Source organism: Ambystoma mexicanum, chromosome 3p (assembly GCF_040938575.1).
Source record: "Ambystoma mexicanum isolate Mex_15411 chromosome 3p, UKY_AmexF1_1, whole genome shotgun sequence".
NCBI lineage: Eukaryota > Metazoa > Chordata > Amphibia > Caudata > Ambystomatidae > Ambystoma > Ambystoma mexicanum.
In genome coordinates this window covers 152,276,631-152,292,623 of record NC_090925.1, presented here as the reverse complement: position 1 = coordinate 152,292,623, position 15,993 = coordinate 152,276,631, and the positions used below count along the sequence as shown (strand labels likewise).

The 15,993-nt window shown below is 50.2% G+C and overlaps 1 protein-coding gene and 1 long non-coding RNA gene across 2 annotated transcripts in view; one reads left to right on the top strand and one right to left on the bottom strand.

The window, feature by feature from the left end:
- The window catches only part of LOC138580182 (C-type lectin domain family 2 member L-like), a 407,308-nt gene that overhangs the window by 230,653 nt on the left and 160,662 nt on the right, over window positions 1–15,993 (bottom strand). The gene's annotated exons all lie outside the window — the stretch shown is intronic.
- Window positions 6,330–8,617, top strand: LOC138580183 (uncharacterized). Its single transcript, XR_011304198.1, has 2 exons — window positions 6,330–6,945; window positions 8,323–8,617. It is a non-coding gene; the product is annotated as an uncharacterized lncRNA (long non-coding RNA).

Sequence of the window (15,993 nt, the reverse complement as noted above, 5' to 3'; positions counted from 1 at the left end):
ATGCTCCTGTCCTACTTCGCAAATACCACTTCTTCCATCCAGGGAAACCAGGAGGAGGGGCTTATAGGAGGGGGCATACTGTCATACCGCCGAGTTCCTGGCGTCTATGGAGCCGCTGGCGACGCGGAACTTAGCTTTGTTCGCTTCCACCACGCCCCCTGTTTCCTGGTTCCCTTCCTCGGATTCTGATTGGCTGGGCGCTCCGCGGCCCGGTGTTTTAACCGGCCACTTCCGGGTCACGGATGCGTTGCAACACTTCCGGTTTCGTCCGTTAGCTGAGTTGCTTGCTGCCTGTGACTTTCTTACGAGTCTCTCGCTTGTTGCTGGTCGGGTCCTCGTACCCTGTCTGGCCCCTTCTGTTATTCCTTCCTCCTTCCGCTAGGCACTTCTGCCTTTCCCTCTTTCCCCTGGTTTTGCCTTATTTCTCCCGTCTCCCTTGCCTCCTTCCAACTTGCTTACCCTCCCTCCTTCCCATCTTCACTTACCACCTTTTTTTTCTTTTCCGGTCTGTTCCTCTTTCCGCTCTTCCCTCGCCTACCTTCAGTATTGCTTCTGTGACCTCCCGTGTACCAGACTCCGGCCTGTTCCCCTTGACTGCCTTTGCTTGCTGTATTCGTACTTCCTCTCTTAGCCTGTGTACCAGATCCTCGGACCTCTTAATGGACTGCCTGAGTTCTGAGTCTTCACTCCACGTGTTGTCTCCAGTCACTTTCTACCAACTCTTACCTTGCAAGTATTCCTGGTTCCACGCCTACAAGACACCCAACTATACTACAGGGGTTTTTTGTGCCTAAGGGCTTTTTCCCCTCTTGGTCGATCCCGGGGGAGGGCCCCCTGGTCTCCCCTCTTTGGGGGGCACGGTGGCTTCCTTCCGGGGTCGTCCCTATCTTCATAAAAAAAAGGTGTCTGCTCGAAGAAAAGAAAAGAAGGGTTCTTGGAAGGAAGAAGAAGGTGAGGAGTCGGGGGAGGGGGAGATTTCAGAAACTACACTTTCGGACGAAGATATCACCGACCCCGGTGACAACATCATAGGAAGGTCACACCCCTGTGGCCAAGGGCCAATGGAGAGGCTGAAAGGATGATGCGCACGTTAAACAAAGTCTTTCGGATTGCGCAGGGTCAAGGACAGTGTTTGGAGAGGGCCCTTTTCCAATTCTTGCGGGTATATCGAACAACCCTGCACACCTCAATGGGAGTGGCCCTGGTCGAAGCCCTCTTCAAGCGGTGCCCGAGAGGTCTGCTGCCAGACGTGGGGGAAAAGGAGCCGGCGGTCATCGACACTCAACAAGTGGAGATGGAGCGGTAACGACAGACTGTGCAAGAGAATGAAAGGAGGGGTCTCCACCCGGGGATGAAGTGCTAATTAGAAACAGGCACCCCCGTGGGAAACTGTCACTAACCTATGATCCAGAGCCGCTGGACGTGATAGCAGTCAAGGGGTCCATGGTGACTGCGTCAGATGGCCGAGCCTCGGTCACGAGGAACGTTAGTTTCTTCAAGAAACTGGGTGAGCCCCGGACCGAGGTGCCCGTGGACCAGGACATTGCGAACATACCTGACGAGGGTGGGGGTGCGGAGCCCCTCCCTCGATCCCCTGTGAGAACGCCAGCTGACGGCGTGACTCCCACCCCCAAGGCAAGCAGGAGGTACCCCCTGAGGACAGGGCGACGGAAACCTGCTTGTTTCAGTGACTTTGTCTTGGATTCTTAATGGAGTCCGAACCGGAGGGACCGGCCCAGCAGGGAAGGGGGGTGGCTGTGAATAAAGGGGCTCATTGGGGATCTAGATGTTTGGGTTAAGGGTGTTAGTGTGTTGTAGATGTTAATGGTAGTTATGCCGTGTGTTGTGTTATTATTTGTCGTCCTCATGAAAAAGGAGGAGTGTGGTGCTGCCCCTTTAAGAGATTAGCACGCGGCGGAGTGACGTTGCACTCCGCCACGTGCCCTATAAATAAAAAGGGCATTCACGGCCTCGGCATTGCGACCGGGTAGCCCGAGCCTGACCCATGTCTCCGTGTGAGTGCTTGGAACGGAGGGGGGCCCGGGCTCACGGAACAACGCAGTGAGGGCCAGGGATTCCACAACAGCCACAATCATCAGCCAAATAATAATGGCTCCAATCAGGACCGCCAGAAGGTGATCAGGGGCCCACTGCAAAGGTCTGCTTGGGGGCCCCCTGTGGTGGCCGTGTGGGACACCTGAAGGATGGTATTTCATGTTAGGCAGTGCATTGCAAGACCGTTTTACCAAAGAGTACTAGCAGGGTCCAGGAAATACACCTTCACAGCAAGCATTGCATCTTCCTTCCAAAACTAAACAGGGCACAAGAGAACATGTATTATTCTCTGCCCAGACCCCCCAACCACGCCCTCTCTTCTCTTCCCCATGCACACCTTTTCACGGCACCAGCCCCCTTGCACACCTTTTAGCGGCACCAGCCCCCTCGCACGCCTTTTCACGGCTACCAGCCCTCTCGCACTTCTTTTCTCAACCCCCAGCCCTCTCTTCACATCCCCTTGGACACCTTTTCACGGCCCCAGCCACCTTGGCTTCTCAGGCCCCTCGTATTCCTTTTCATGGACCCCAGCCCCTCGTACACCTTTTCTCAGCCCCCAGGCCTCTCTCACCCCTTTCTTCAGCCCCAGCCCACTCGCACCCCTTTTCACGGACCCAGCCCCCTTGCACACCTTTTCACAGCCCCAGCCCCTTGCACTCCTTTTCTCAACCCCCTCGTATTCCTTTTCATGAACCACGGCCCCCTCTGACCCCATTTCTTGGCCCCCAGCCCCTCGCACCCCTTTTCTCAGGCCCCAGGCCTCTCTCACCCCTTTCCTCAGCTCCCAGGCCCCTCGCACGCTTTTTCATGGCACCCAACCCGCTTGAACTCCTTTTCTCAGCCCCCTTCTTCTCGTACTCCTTTTCTTGGTTCTGAGGCGCCTTGCACCCCTCTTCTCGACTCCCAAACCCCTTGCACCCATTTTAACGGCTCCCAACCCCCTTGCACCACTTTTCTCAGCCCCTAGACCTCTCTTCTTGGCACTGCACCCCTTTCCATGGCCCACAGTCACATCGCACCCCTTTTGACCGTCCCCACTCCCGTGCACCCCTTTTCTCAGCCCCTTTGGGCCCCTTTTCACATCCCCTAGTACCCTCACACGCTTCGGGGGCACTGCCCCGAGCCCCCTTGGACTCCTTTCACTGCCCCCAGCACTTGCATCCCTTTTCTCTGCCCCCAGCCCCCTCGCACCTCTTTTCCCAGCCCTTGTGCACCCCTTTACACAGCTACCGGCCCCCTCGCACTTCTGTTCTCAGCCCGCAGCCCTCTCCTTCACATCCCCTTGCACACATGTTCATGGCCCCATCCCCTTGTACACCTTTTCTCAGTCCCCTTGTATTCCTTTTCAGAGCCCCCAGCCCGCTCACACTCCTTTTCACGGCCCCAGCCCTGTTGCAGCCCTTCTCATGGATCCAGCCCCTCAGACCCCGTTTTCAGCCCCTCACACCTCTTTTCTTGGCCGCATCCCCTTCCACCCCTTTTCTTGGCCCCCATTCCCTTGCACCCCTGTTCTTACCCCCTAGCACCTTGCACCCCTCTCCTTGGCCCCCAGCCCCTTCTCACCCCTATTCTTGGCCCCCAGCCCCTCAAACCCTTTTTCTCGGCCCCCAGCCCCTTGCACCCCTTTTCTCAGCCTCCATGCCTCTCCCACACCTTTCCTCAGACCCCAGACCCCCCTTTTCTCAGCCTCCACACGTCCCTCTTCTTGGACCACTTGCCCCCTCGCACCCCCTATAAGGATCTCAGCCCCCAGTCCCCTTACACCCCTTTTCACAGCCCCCAGCCCCTTAAAACTCTTGTTTCAGCCTCCATGCCTCTCTCACCCCTTTCCTCAGCCCCCAGCCCCCTTGGAACTATTATCTCAGCCCCCAGCCCCCTCACACTCCTTTTCTCAGCCCCCCTCCTCTCCCACTCCTTTTCTCGGCTCCCAGCCCCTGTGCACCACTCTTCTCGACTCCCAGACACCTCGCACCCCTTTTCACAGCCCCAGCACCTTTGCACCCCTTTTCACAGCTCCCAGCTCCCTTGCACCACTTTTCTCAGCCCCCAGCCCTCTCTTCTTGGCACGGCACCCCTTTTCACGGTTCCCAGCCACCTCTCACTGCTTTTCACAGTCCCCAGCCCCGTGCACCCCTTTTCTCAGCCCCCTCGTGTCCCTTTTCACATTCCCCAGGCCCCTCATACTCCTTTTCATAGCCCCCAGTCCCATCACACTCGCTGGGGGCACTGCCCCAGCCCCCTTACACCTCTTTTCACAGCCCCCTTGAACTCCTTTTCATGGTCCACACCCCCCCTTGGACCCATTTTCTCAGCCTCCACACATCCCTCTTCATGGACCCTTGCCCCTCGCACCTCTTTTCTCAGCCCTCTGATGCTCCTTTTCTACACCTGCAGATTCCCTTCTACGCACCCAGCTCCAGATACCGACCTCTCCTGTTTCATGCGTCCATTCCCCTGGCTCGGTGATGGGTTGTTCTTTATATGATGAACATTCACTGAGCCACGTGCGGGTAAGTAGAAAAGTTTTACTTCGTTTCCAGGTCGAACACATGAGGTAAATACAGGAGGTGAGGTAAGTTCACAGGTACACACAGGAGACATCCACCGGGCCCTTGTCCGTCACCTTCATCAGCCAACTGACTACTTTAGAACCTCCAGCTACATCACATACAAACACTCCATCACCACAGTCCAAACATCAATCGCACCAACAAAAGGGAAGAACCATTAAGCACAACACATCTCCCCTCCTCAAACAACCACACAATGAAGGTAAGGACAACACAAATAGCATCCAGGACAATTAGCATCCTGGACAATCTGAAAAGAACAAACTCATCTCAGACCAAGTAAGAACACCATCCAAAATAAATCCTCACCTCCAAGCTATACGCTCTGAGCACAAGTTGCTCACCCCACTGGAACCTTCTACAGCCAAATAGCTAGACCACTTACACCCATACATGTAATCTGAGGTGGGCCCACACCACAGACACCTGTAAAGGGATCCAGCCCTCACTCACAACACATAGCCAAGCAACCAAATCACCACACTCCATATATCCACCAACATCACTCCACCAATAACAAAATGTCCTAAGACATTACACTGAGGTTATCACCCCCACAACAGCCCAAGGCCACAATTGGCACATCAGCGCCGAGACGCAAGATCCCACTACCATAACTCTGACGCATCTGCTCCGGGACCCCCAGTCCACTAACCATAATTTTTGACGCCTCTGCGCCTGGACTCACAGTCCACTAACCATAACTCCTTGGCATCTCACTAGCACATAGTCACACCACACAATGCACACACAAGCCTAGGCAATTCGTACATATAAACCAGGTAAACGAGAGACATGCTTCGATCGAGTTCCAAACTCTGCGCCACAAAGTCCGATAGCATTGGTGATCCATTGCGAGTAACATTTCTTGAACAATGAGAGGCACGCTCAGTCTCATCCACACCCATTCACACCGATCACTACTGCAACAATTCTTGCGACAGACTCACAGCATTGCACTTTATAACTAAACATCAACATCAATTATGGCAAACAGTGCATTCATTCTGAGGCAATTTCTTTACATTTGATAGTCTTTGGGTACGTACAACCTGTGGAAGAATTCTTTTTTTTTCTTCACATTAACCCAAATCAGCATTCCTAAGCAGCATTTTTCACATCTACTCTACTGCAAACGCACTCACAATAGCTATTAATAAATGCACAATCCACTCTAATCTACTCTCAGAACCTCAGCCATAATAACTCAGACACAACAACGGTCATAATTAACTAATTAAACGACATCAGGCTACTTGTACGATCAATGCCAACATCACAGGACATTTCTTTTTCTGTTATTCAACACTTCTGGAAATCTTGAAAGTTTCCCATATCATCATCCAGGAAGAGTTCTCTGCTCATTCTGAGTAACGACAATCCGACATCCCAAACTCCGAGCTTCCCAGATCTTTCTTCGCTGACTCACAAAAGTTTCCCAACGTCTTGACTAACCAGACAAACTTGCTCTCTTGAAATGTGTCACTCGTAAAAACACTGACTTTGTAGTTTGGCATTCACGTGAATATTCATATTTCGAGGCACAGTTCTCAAATTAACTCTCCTCCCCTTACGAACACCAGACATCTTTGCTGGAAAAAAATCACGCACCACGCATTGTTGAGCGTGCGCTCTTCTCAACGTCACGCTGTTATCACGCCAACTGCCACACACGTGATTATCGTACTCCTCCTCCTTCAGTAGTGACGACATCATTCCTGCGTGGAGTTTAAAAGCATACGATTCTCCGCACCCCGCAACGGACTGCAAGGGAACCACTACCTGCGGGCGGATCACGCAACCCACACTTGCCTCACTAAACCCCAAACAAGACACTGTCCACGGGGTCGATCTTCACTTGTGGCCCCCAGCCGGAAGATAATTGTTTCCGCCTCTGCCCTCTCAACAGACCACTCCCTTTCGCACATTTTGCTTTGCTGGGAAGACAGAGAGCAGATTTTATTTTAGTCATCACTCGTGTGTAATGGCACCAACTTCTGGGGAACCAAAATTCAAACTTTTGAAAAGACAGGCCTTTACTGCAGCCTCCTTCCTGGACCCCGGTGGATGTCTGCCTGCGCTGCGCAGCACTCCGTAGCTCTTACGCAGCGCAGCCTGTCCTGGCAGTCACCCGATGTCATTCACTGCGACAGCTGTGCTTGGCAGACCTTCACCTCGCCTCTGACCGCTGAAGTCTCTTGGGTGAAAACTTCTTATCAGCGAATCTCTCTTTCACGGACGTCCCATCGCCGGACGAAGCATCCTCGTTGCCAATGATGGGTTGTACTTTATATGATGAACGTTCACTGAGCCACGTGGGGTAAGTAGAAAAGCTTTACTTAGTTTCCTGGTCGAACATATGAGGTAAATACAGGAGGTGAGGTAAATTCACAGGTACACACTGGAGACATCCACTGGGCCCTTGTCCGTCACCTTCCTCAGCCAACTGACTACTTTAGAACCCCCAGCTATATCACATTGAAACACTGCATCACCACATTACAAAAATCAATCACACCAACAAAAGGGAAGAACCATTAAACACAAAACTCAGCCTTGGCTCGGCCCTAGTCAAGAGATCCCTGGCTCTCTCAGCTTTACCAAAAACAGGCTTGTGTCCGGGTGTGTTAAAAATTAATGGAGCCTGTGCCCTCGCTGGCACGCTACTGCGCACAAACAACTTGCTGAAGCAGAGCATGTGATGGGCCTGCCAGTCAGAGTGCACATCAGATGTCGGTCATGTTCTATCAACTGGAACCTTTTCCAGTAACAATGAGCAGCATGTACCTGCGCATGTTGCCATGACAATGTGAAGGCTGGCTTAATTAAAAAGCAACTTCATTTCTGAAACGTGTACCGCAAACCCCACATCTGAACATTACTATAAAGTGATGAAACCTATAAGGGAAGAAGGGTCACCCAGGCCCCCCTTCATTCCTAACAACGCACATGAAATGCTCATTCCTCGGTTGGCAGCGCACCTCTGGCCAAGGTTTGGGGCCACCATTGAATGACCCATAACTGCGCATGGCCTATGAGCCACAAGACTCCATTTTGTTAACTGTGAACTCCATTTTCTAGTAGGCCGCATGCAAATGCAGAGTGCAGGCCTGCACCTCTCCCCTTCATTCTCCGCACACAGCCAGCATGTCAACCCTCCCATGTTCTCCCCTCTGCCGTCTCCGCGGCTGTCCTGTTCTCACGGAAGCTTGGGCGCGAACTGTAACGAGCTAAACACTGTATCTCTCTTCTTCCTTTTACGTCACTGCCCTGTGTGTGACCAAGCCGAAGCCTGGTCCTGGAAAAAACCATCCATCTCCACAAATCTGCCTCTGCACTAGCAGACCCCGTCTAGAGAAATATAGACCACAAGCCCCTTAACCCCACACCTCTTTTGATGTAACAGTTGCATGCCCCTCACTCGTGTGCCATCCCAGTTCACCCCCTATCACTAATCCCATGTGGCCATTTATTCTTCTTGTACTAACAAACAGAAAAAACACCCCCAATACATCTAATGAGATACTTGATAAAGGTGTTACTGAAATACTGTGTTAGATAAGACACCTGGACACATGTACCCTTACTTTTTATTGTTAAGGTCAAACATCTAATGATCTATATATTTCAGAATGAGATTTATGAAAAATGCTAAGACTTGTGTGACCAAAAGGGCAAATGTAGTCTAATTTTACAGCAACGTGGACATCGCCTGACCCTGCACCCCTCCCAGATGAGCCCAGCTGACTCGCGTGCTCCACAAAGCTACAATCTGAAGCCGACCAATCCAGGAGCATCAACCATATGTGCAACATACTGACCAGCCCCCTTCGTCCAATGAGTGTTAATGACTGTATCCCCTATAGCACACGTCATAGATGACGTGTTTTTGTAATATGTGTATTTTTCGTGTCTTGGGTAGAGCGCTCTCGGAGTAGCAGAGTCCTCTGCATGCCCCATTTTAACTTTATAAAGTCTTTTCTTTTACCGCACTTGCACTTGGTCCTGGTCTCATTCCCTACTGGGGTGTGTCCATTAGTGTCTCTTATGTGGTTATTTCACTGTAATTGTGGGGAATGCCAGCTTTCATTTGGTGACCTCGACGCTATAGCGTTCTTTCATTCCGTTTGGTACGAGACGTCCCCCGGCCACAGCAGCGAGATCCAGGGCACCCCCGTCAAGGCCGCCCACCTACGGCAAATGGTACCCTTAGAAGTGCACACATTAGGACAGAAGGTTCCACGGGTCCCGGCTTTGCAAATACCCGGCTGTACCGCTCGCCGGAGCCGGGTGTGGCTGCTGAGTGCGGGGCGGCACCTTGATAGACCGGGGCCGGAGGCTCTCGGATCAACACGGACACGTGAGTATCAAGTGCGAGAGATCCTAAAAGAAGGTGGAGGGGGGAAACGGGAAAAGAGTCAGATAGAGGTGTGTTGAGAATATATGGTGGGGATAGAAACAGGGAACTTTCTTTTAAAGCGGGGAACTTTTCTTTACTGCCCTTTTTCTTTTGCATATGGCCACTAGGATTTTATAAGAGGTTAACAGAGGTACGGGAACCTAGCTCTGCGAGGGGGTAGAAGGTGGCGCCACGTAGTACTATCTCGACTAGTACAGTGATTAAATGATGACAAAGTAAACAAAGTAGGATTCTTGTGTAAAGAGGAGACTCTGAGTAGTTTTTAGACACACTTTTATTTATTCTTCTTCCTTTCTTGTTTCTTAAAGGGTGGTCCAGAAGGGGCCAGGACAGGGGCGCGATTGTCGCCGTTATAAGGGTAGGGGGGAAACGGGGGAGAGCAGGTAGGCAGGGTCCATGTTTTAATGTTCGTATATAACGTTTTGTTCGATGTCGCATGATCCACATTGTGTCTGTCTAATTGAGTGTTATATTTCATGTGGCCAATGTCCTATTTAATTTTGGTTTGATAATGACAAAGTGTGGTAATTGAAAATCCAAGAGAAAGCATTTGGTAAACAGCATTGCTATAATTTTGTTGAAAAAAGGTAATTGTCCTTAAGAACTTGGTTGAAATTGGTGTTAGATTGTTCATATTTGCACGCACACTCCATAGGCCACAAACAAGGTACAATGGGGGGAGAAACGCCACTTATACATATATGCTAGAGCTTGCGAGGGTATAGTGAAAAAAATCGAAAATACCATGAACAATGGCGTGCAGAAATGAAAGGGGAAGGTATGTCCCAGATATGGCATGAAGGTGGGTCATTTGATAAGTCAGTACTAGATATGGTAGAAACATACTTGACCATAAAATATAAGGGCAGACAGCCGAAGAACAGAAAGAGAAGTGTTAGATTTGTGGAAGCTATTTGAAGCAATACCCCCAACAAAAGAATAAGGCCCAAGGCACGTCTCCCCAGGCAACAAACGACAGTGAGGGGAGGGGGGATAGTAAGGAAAAAATAACAGAGCCAACAAGAATATACCCAATGCTAACGAAAACTGCAGAGGGATATAGTGACCCTGTGTATGTATCAAAGCCAAGCACACCCCCCGTGTCACCAGCAACAGCCCCAACCCCACCCCTGTATGATCCAAAAGGGTTGTTCGGACAGATATGCACCCCTGCGCTAAATATAGAACAGGTAACACAGGACTTAGAAATACGATTAACAATGACACAAGCCGAGCTAGCACGGATCAGAGGGATATGTGAGCAAAGTAAACCCTTACAGAGGGGCGAGCAGATGTCGGCGCCCCAGGCGCCCGGTACCCCGGTAAACATAGTGGGTGATGACTGGAAGAAAGGGGAAATTCTATTTCGAATAAATGACACCCCCGCCAGAATAATACAAGTAGATCAAGGTGAGGTACAGGTGAGTACGGGGCAAGAGAGTGTGTCATCTGAGAGGGAGGAAGAATACTGGAGCGATCTAGATGAAGGTGAGGGGGATGGAGCAGGTGAGGAGACAGGTGGAGCGGCAGGCGGAGCATCACTGCTCATAGAATCATCGCCCGGCAAGAACAGGGAAGAGGAATGGATGAAGAGGAATGGTGGCACTGAGGGAGACTAAGAAACAGGATGAGAAAGGTGGCAGTTGCAGGGAAAAAAGGAGTAAAGGTAAGTATGGGAAGAGGGAAGAGCAAGTTACAGATGCCATTGATACATAAGGGGGCGGGGAGGTCACATTATGCTCCATGGGCACAAATGGACAAAGCAAATCTGTTGAAAACATTGCCTCCACTTTCAGGGGGGGGCAAGCAAGTGGATATACACATTTGAGAAAAACACAGCTGGGGTCCCTCTAGCAATTGGTAATGTCAAATGTTTGTTGGTCTATGCAGTGGGTGATCAGGCCAACAGGGTGTGGGCGAAGGCAGGGTTCCCCGGAGTGACATTGGATTCTGACCGCCATGATGGAGCATCATTCAACACTGTGAGGGCCCGGGTATGAGATGCGCTGAGAAGCACATTCCCAGACACTCCTGATTTGCAGTCAGTAATGCAGTGCACCATGGGGGAGGACAAAGATCCTTCGGCTTACATTCTTCGTGTGCAGGACATGTGGAGAGCAGAGACAGGCACGACTTGGGATCAATCCACCTCCCTTTTTTACTTCATAATTTAGAGGGGCCAGTACAGAAGCCACTCAATAAAATTGCAGGGATAGAAGCCAAAGACTGACCAGAAATACAGAGCATCATAGTACAACACTGTAGGAGGGGCAAAGAGAGGGAAAAGGAGATAGTGCAGAAAAGGTTGGCAGACGAGGCAAAATGAGTTCAAATGAAATTGGTGAAGGTTGCAGCAGTAGCTGCTGCCCTCCCCTCAGAGCGGCTGGGAGACGGGGAGGAGGGGCCGATAGTAATACAAGCAAGAAAGGCAGCAAATTGGGCAACTAATGGACAGGAACAATGGGCCGGCGAAGAACAGTATGGAGGGCCACAATGGCAAGGAAGGGCCGGAAGAGGAGGAAGAGGTGGGTAGAGAGGGTCAAGAGGGGGTATGGAGGTGAAGGGCCCAGAGGAGGGGGGCAAGGAATGTGTTGGAACTGTGGTTGATGTGGCCATTTTTCAAGAGTGTTGCAGCCGTCCCATGGCGCCTTACCAAAATGAACAACAGTATGGTTACCCCCACCCGGGTAGCCCCTATGGCTTGCCGATGGGAGGGTATAGACGCGAAGAACAAGCAGATCCCTGTTACATATGAACACAGAGCACCCCTGCAAGGCACACAGCAACACCCACCATCACAAAGTCACATGACACCTACACACAGCAATCCATTCGCCACAACAGCAAATGGCGCACTGGCACCATTTAGATGGACAGCAGTGATGGGAGACAATGTTTTCCACAAACATAAAACAATGAGACACCCAGCATAGGACAGCCCACAGAAAGCACTCGCGTGTTCAGTACTATCAACGACTCTCCGCACAGATGAGGAGCCACTGGTGGGGGCGGAGATAGGAAACAAACAGTTCATCTTTATGGTGGACTCTGGAGCAGAAAAATCGTGTCTAAAAGAAGGCCGGTTTCCGCTTTCGAATAGAAAAATGGAGACGCAGGGATTTTCTGGGGTGCTGGTCGAGGTTCCATACACTGAAGATTTGGATGTAACAGTAGGCGGGAAAAACAATGCGGGCGCCCCTGCTGTATTATGAAGATTCGCCCATAAATTTGCTGGGGCGGGACTTCCTCAGCAAGCTCAACATGACCATCTTTTTTACAGAAAGAGGGATAGTGTGTTCAACACCAGGGATATGTGCCATGAGAGCCATGTTACTATTACACACACAAGCCAATGTACTAACCGTTCGGGGAATACCCATTGATACAGACATGTTTGTGCAGGGGATACAGGTGCTGGCGAGAGTAGTGCCAAAAATAACACGTCAAGAGTGGAGGGTACCATCAGAATTTGTATTTCGCCCCCGTAGCTGCCCCAGAGGTGGTGCCTGGGTCGATAGTAACCATAGATCTGCATGCAGTACAAGTATAAGCGCGACGAATTGCGGTAATTGGAATGGACATGCATGGGTGTGAGTGGTGAAACAGTGTTGTGCATAGACCCCAATATAGCGCTATGTGACCGAGGAGCTGTTCACTGACAATGACACTGACGGAGAAATAATAATGGAGATTTCCATTCCATGCGAGATAATGATTCAGCTCAGACAAGTGACGACACCCCTCAGGGCCATTGTCAGTGCACCGCCAGCATTTTTCGATTAGGACATGCGACAAGTACCTTCCATACTGTGGACAACAGGGCCCCATGATGTAGGACTCCTGCAGAAGGTAACACCAGTTAAGATAGAGCTAAAACCAGGTGCAAAACTACCCCGTGTAAAACAATAAACACTATCGAGGCAGAGGAAGGAATAAAAGAAACAATACATGCCTTATTAGAGCAAGTGATTATTGTGCCATCAAATTCGCCCTGTAAAACTTGCATTTATCCGATCAAAAAAGCAAAGGGTGGGGCTTAGAGGATGATACAGAACGTAAGACCTCTTAATGACGTCATACAAAAGGAATTTCCACTTGTCCCAAACCCAGCATCAATTCTGTGCAGCATCACAAAGCCGGCGACATGTTTCACAGTGGTAGGCTTGAAAAATGTGTTTTTCTCGGTACCACTGGACCCAGAGTCACAATACCTAACAGCATTCACCCTGGGGGGGAGAAGGTACGAGCATTATAGGTTGCCCCAGTGATACTGCGAAAGTCCAAGTATCTTTAACAGGATACTACATGAAGACCTTGCGAACATTGACACAAAAAGCACTATTAATCAGTACGTGGATGACCTGCTAATTTGTGGAGAGAATGAGGAACAGTGTAGGACTTATTTGATAATATTACTTACCTTGCTAGCCCACAAGGGGTACAAAGTAGACAAACAAAAGTTACAGTACTGTCTAACTGAAGTGTTGTACTTGGGCCAACTCATATCAAAAGATCATATCAAAAGATGGCAAGAGAATAATACCATACAGAGCAGCAGCACTGCGCGAAGTCAGCAAACCAAGCACAGTGAAGGAAATGCAAACATTTCTGGGCATGTGCAATTACTGCCGAGCCTGGATATTGGATTATGTAGCATACACAAAACCTCTATTGCATGCACTAAAAGAAGCCCACAGAGAAAACACAACACTGTTATGGACCCCAGAAATGAGCACAGCCTTTAACACGCTCAAAGATTTAATTTCCATTGAAGCGACCCCTGATTATGATTCTACCTGCTCTCACACTGCGATGGAATATTGATGACAGCAGTACTGACACAAAAAACGTCACTAGGCACAAGCCTCTAGCATACGACAGCGGAACACTTGATGCGGTAATGCAGGGACATTTCGCATGCAAACAGGCTCTTGCAGCCACCGCGTTCGCGATTGAGAAAATCACCACAATTGTAATGCGATGTTCAGTAACGTTGTTTATTGAGCATTCATTGTTTGTCATCCTGGAAAGATCAAATTCCACACTGACAACACAAAGAGCCACAGCATATGTGATTATCCTTTCCAGTCCAAACATACACATAGGGCGGTGCAAAACGGTGAACCCAGCTACGTTCCTCACAGTGGCATGTACCATAGAAGACATGCAAAACCATGACTGTACCACATACAAAGGGGAAGAGGATGATATGCCCAAAGCAAACGAGAATGCCCTTGTCATGGGTACCAGGCAGATAGTTGGGGCAAGCTGGGTGGAGGCTTGGCAGGCCTGACATAGGCACACAAAAAGCCGTTTGCAGATACCTCCACTTAACTCCTTTCTAGTGTTTGTAGGAACTTCCTGTTACCAAGCAGGAAGTGCATGACAATTCATTAGCTCTCTAGTGTTTGGGTGTGGCTGGCTATATAAGCCACACCCAAGTTTAATCCAGTGCTTCATGTCGCTTACTGTGAGCTGGATCAGCAACACACTTGCCGTGCTCTGGATCAGCCAGCTTCTGCTTACCTGCTCCGGATCATCCTTCTTCAGCTTACCTGCTCCCGAACATCCTACTTCTGTTTACCTGCTCTGGATCCTCGCGCTTCAGCTTACCTGCTCCAGATCATCCTGCTTCAGCTTACCTGCTCCAGAACTTTCTGCTTCTGCTTACAGGTACTCTGTGCTTTCTCCACGCCACAGCTATCTCCGGTCAAGAGGGGACTTCAACACCGGCACCTGTAAAGAACAAAGAAGAACAGTGTTAGCAAACACACTTCAATAATGCTGTGCATACTCACTGAATCTTCCCGCGACGCTGGAATCCAGGTCAGTTGTACGAACGCACAAACCCCTACAAAAGAAAGAAGAGTTATTAGTCATTGCGCTCGCCCCAATAATGCAGAGACTATTGCACTGCGCTCCCGCTCATAACGCAGTACATACTTACCAAAGCCTCCGTGCAAACTTACCAGACCAGCAAGTCTCCGGTAGCGCTGAATCCGGATTTGAGGCGCTAATATCACATCCACTCCTGCAAGGGAAAAGGGAGAGACATTGCCAGGTGCGCTCGGATTGAAGACGCTGCGCTTACCTACCAGCAGCTGACTTCTACACGCAGAGCTACTCACCCACAAAATACCTTGGCAAACAAGACAATACGGAAAATTCAGGACACCAAACATTCTCCACGCAACGTTCACTTGTGGCAAAGACTTTCTAGCCAGTGAAGAAACTGGCGCCTTGAACACTCGGCCTCGCTGTGAAGGCATATAACAGCGTGTGGCATCTGAACTCAGCCAACAGACATTGGCATCATTCATATGAGCGAATTGTGCCCCTGCGAATGCAGGATGAAGTCCACATCTTACTAAATATCAAGGTAAGCCCATAGGGGACATCGCAGCACACGTAAAGTGAAGGGCAGGGTGCAGGGGAATCGGGTGAATTCAGGTCTGAGTGTATATCTTGTATTTGACAGGAATCCCTCTGGGTGAAAACAGGGGAAGTGAGAACTCGGGGTCAAGGGAGGCTTATCCATCACGCCTGCAGAGAGACAGGTGAGTGTGACAGCCCTGGAGGAAGGAGAAGTGTATTTTGGAGACGGCTCAGTGTCAATACACCCAGGAACAGGAGCAAAACACGCAGGGGCAGCAGTAGTGAGACTGGCAGAAGGGGAATATGAGCTAATAGTACAAAAGCGGTTGCCAGCAGACTTTTCAGAGCAAGCAGCAGAATTGGTAGCACTAATTGAAGCCTTACACACAGCAAAAGGGTGTGCAGTAACTATCTACACAGATTCAGTTTATATGACCACAACAGTACACTTGGGATTGTCACGATGGGGGAAGAGAGGGTTCAGGAAGGCAGATGAGTCCCCGGTACAACATGCCAAACTTCTAAAAGAGCTGATAGAAAGCATTAACAGAACCAACAATGGTGGCCCTGGTT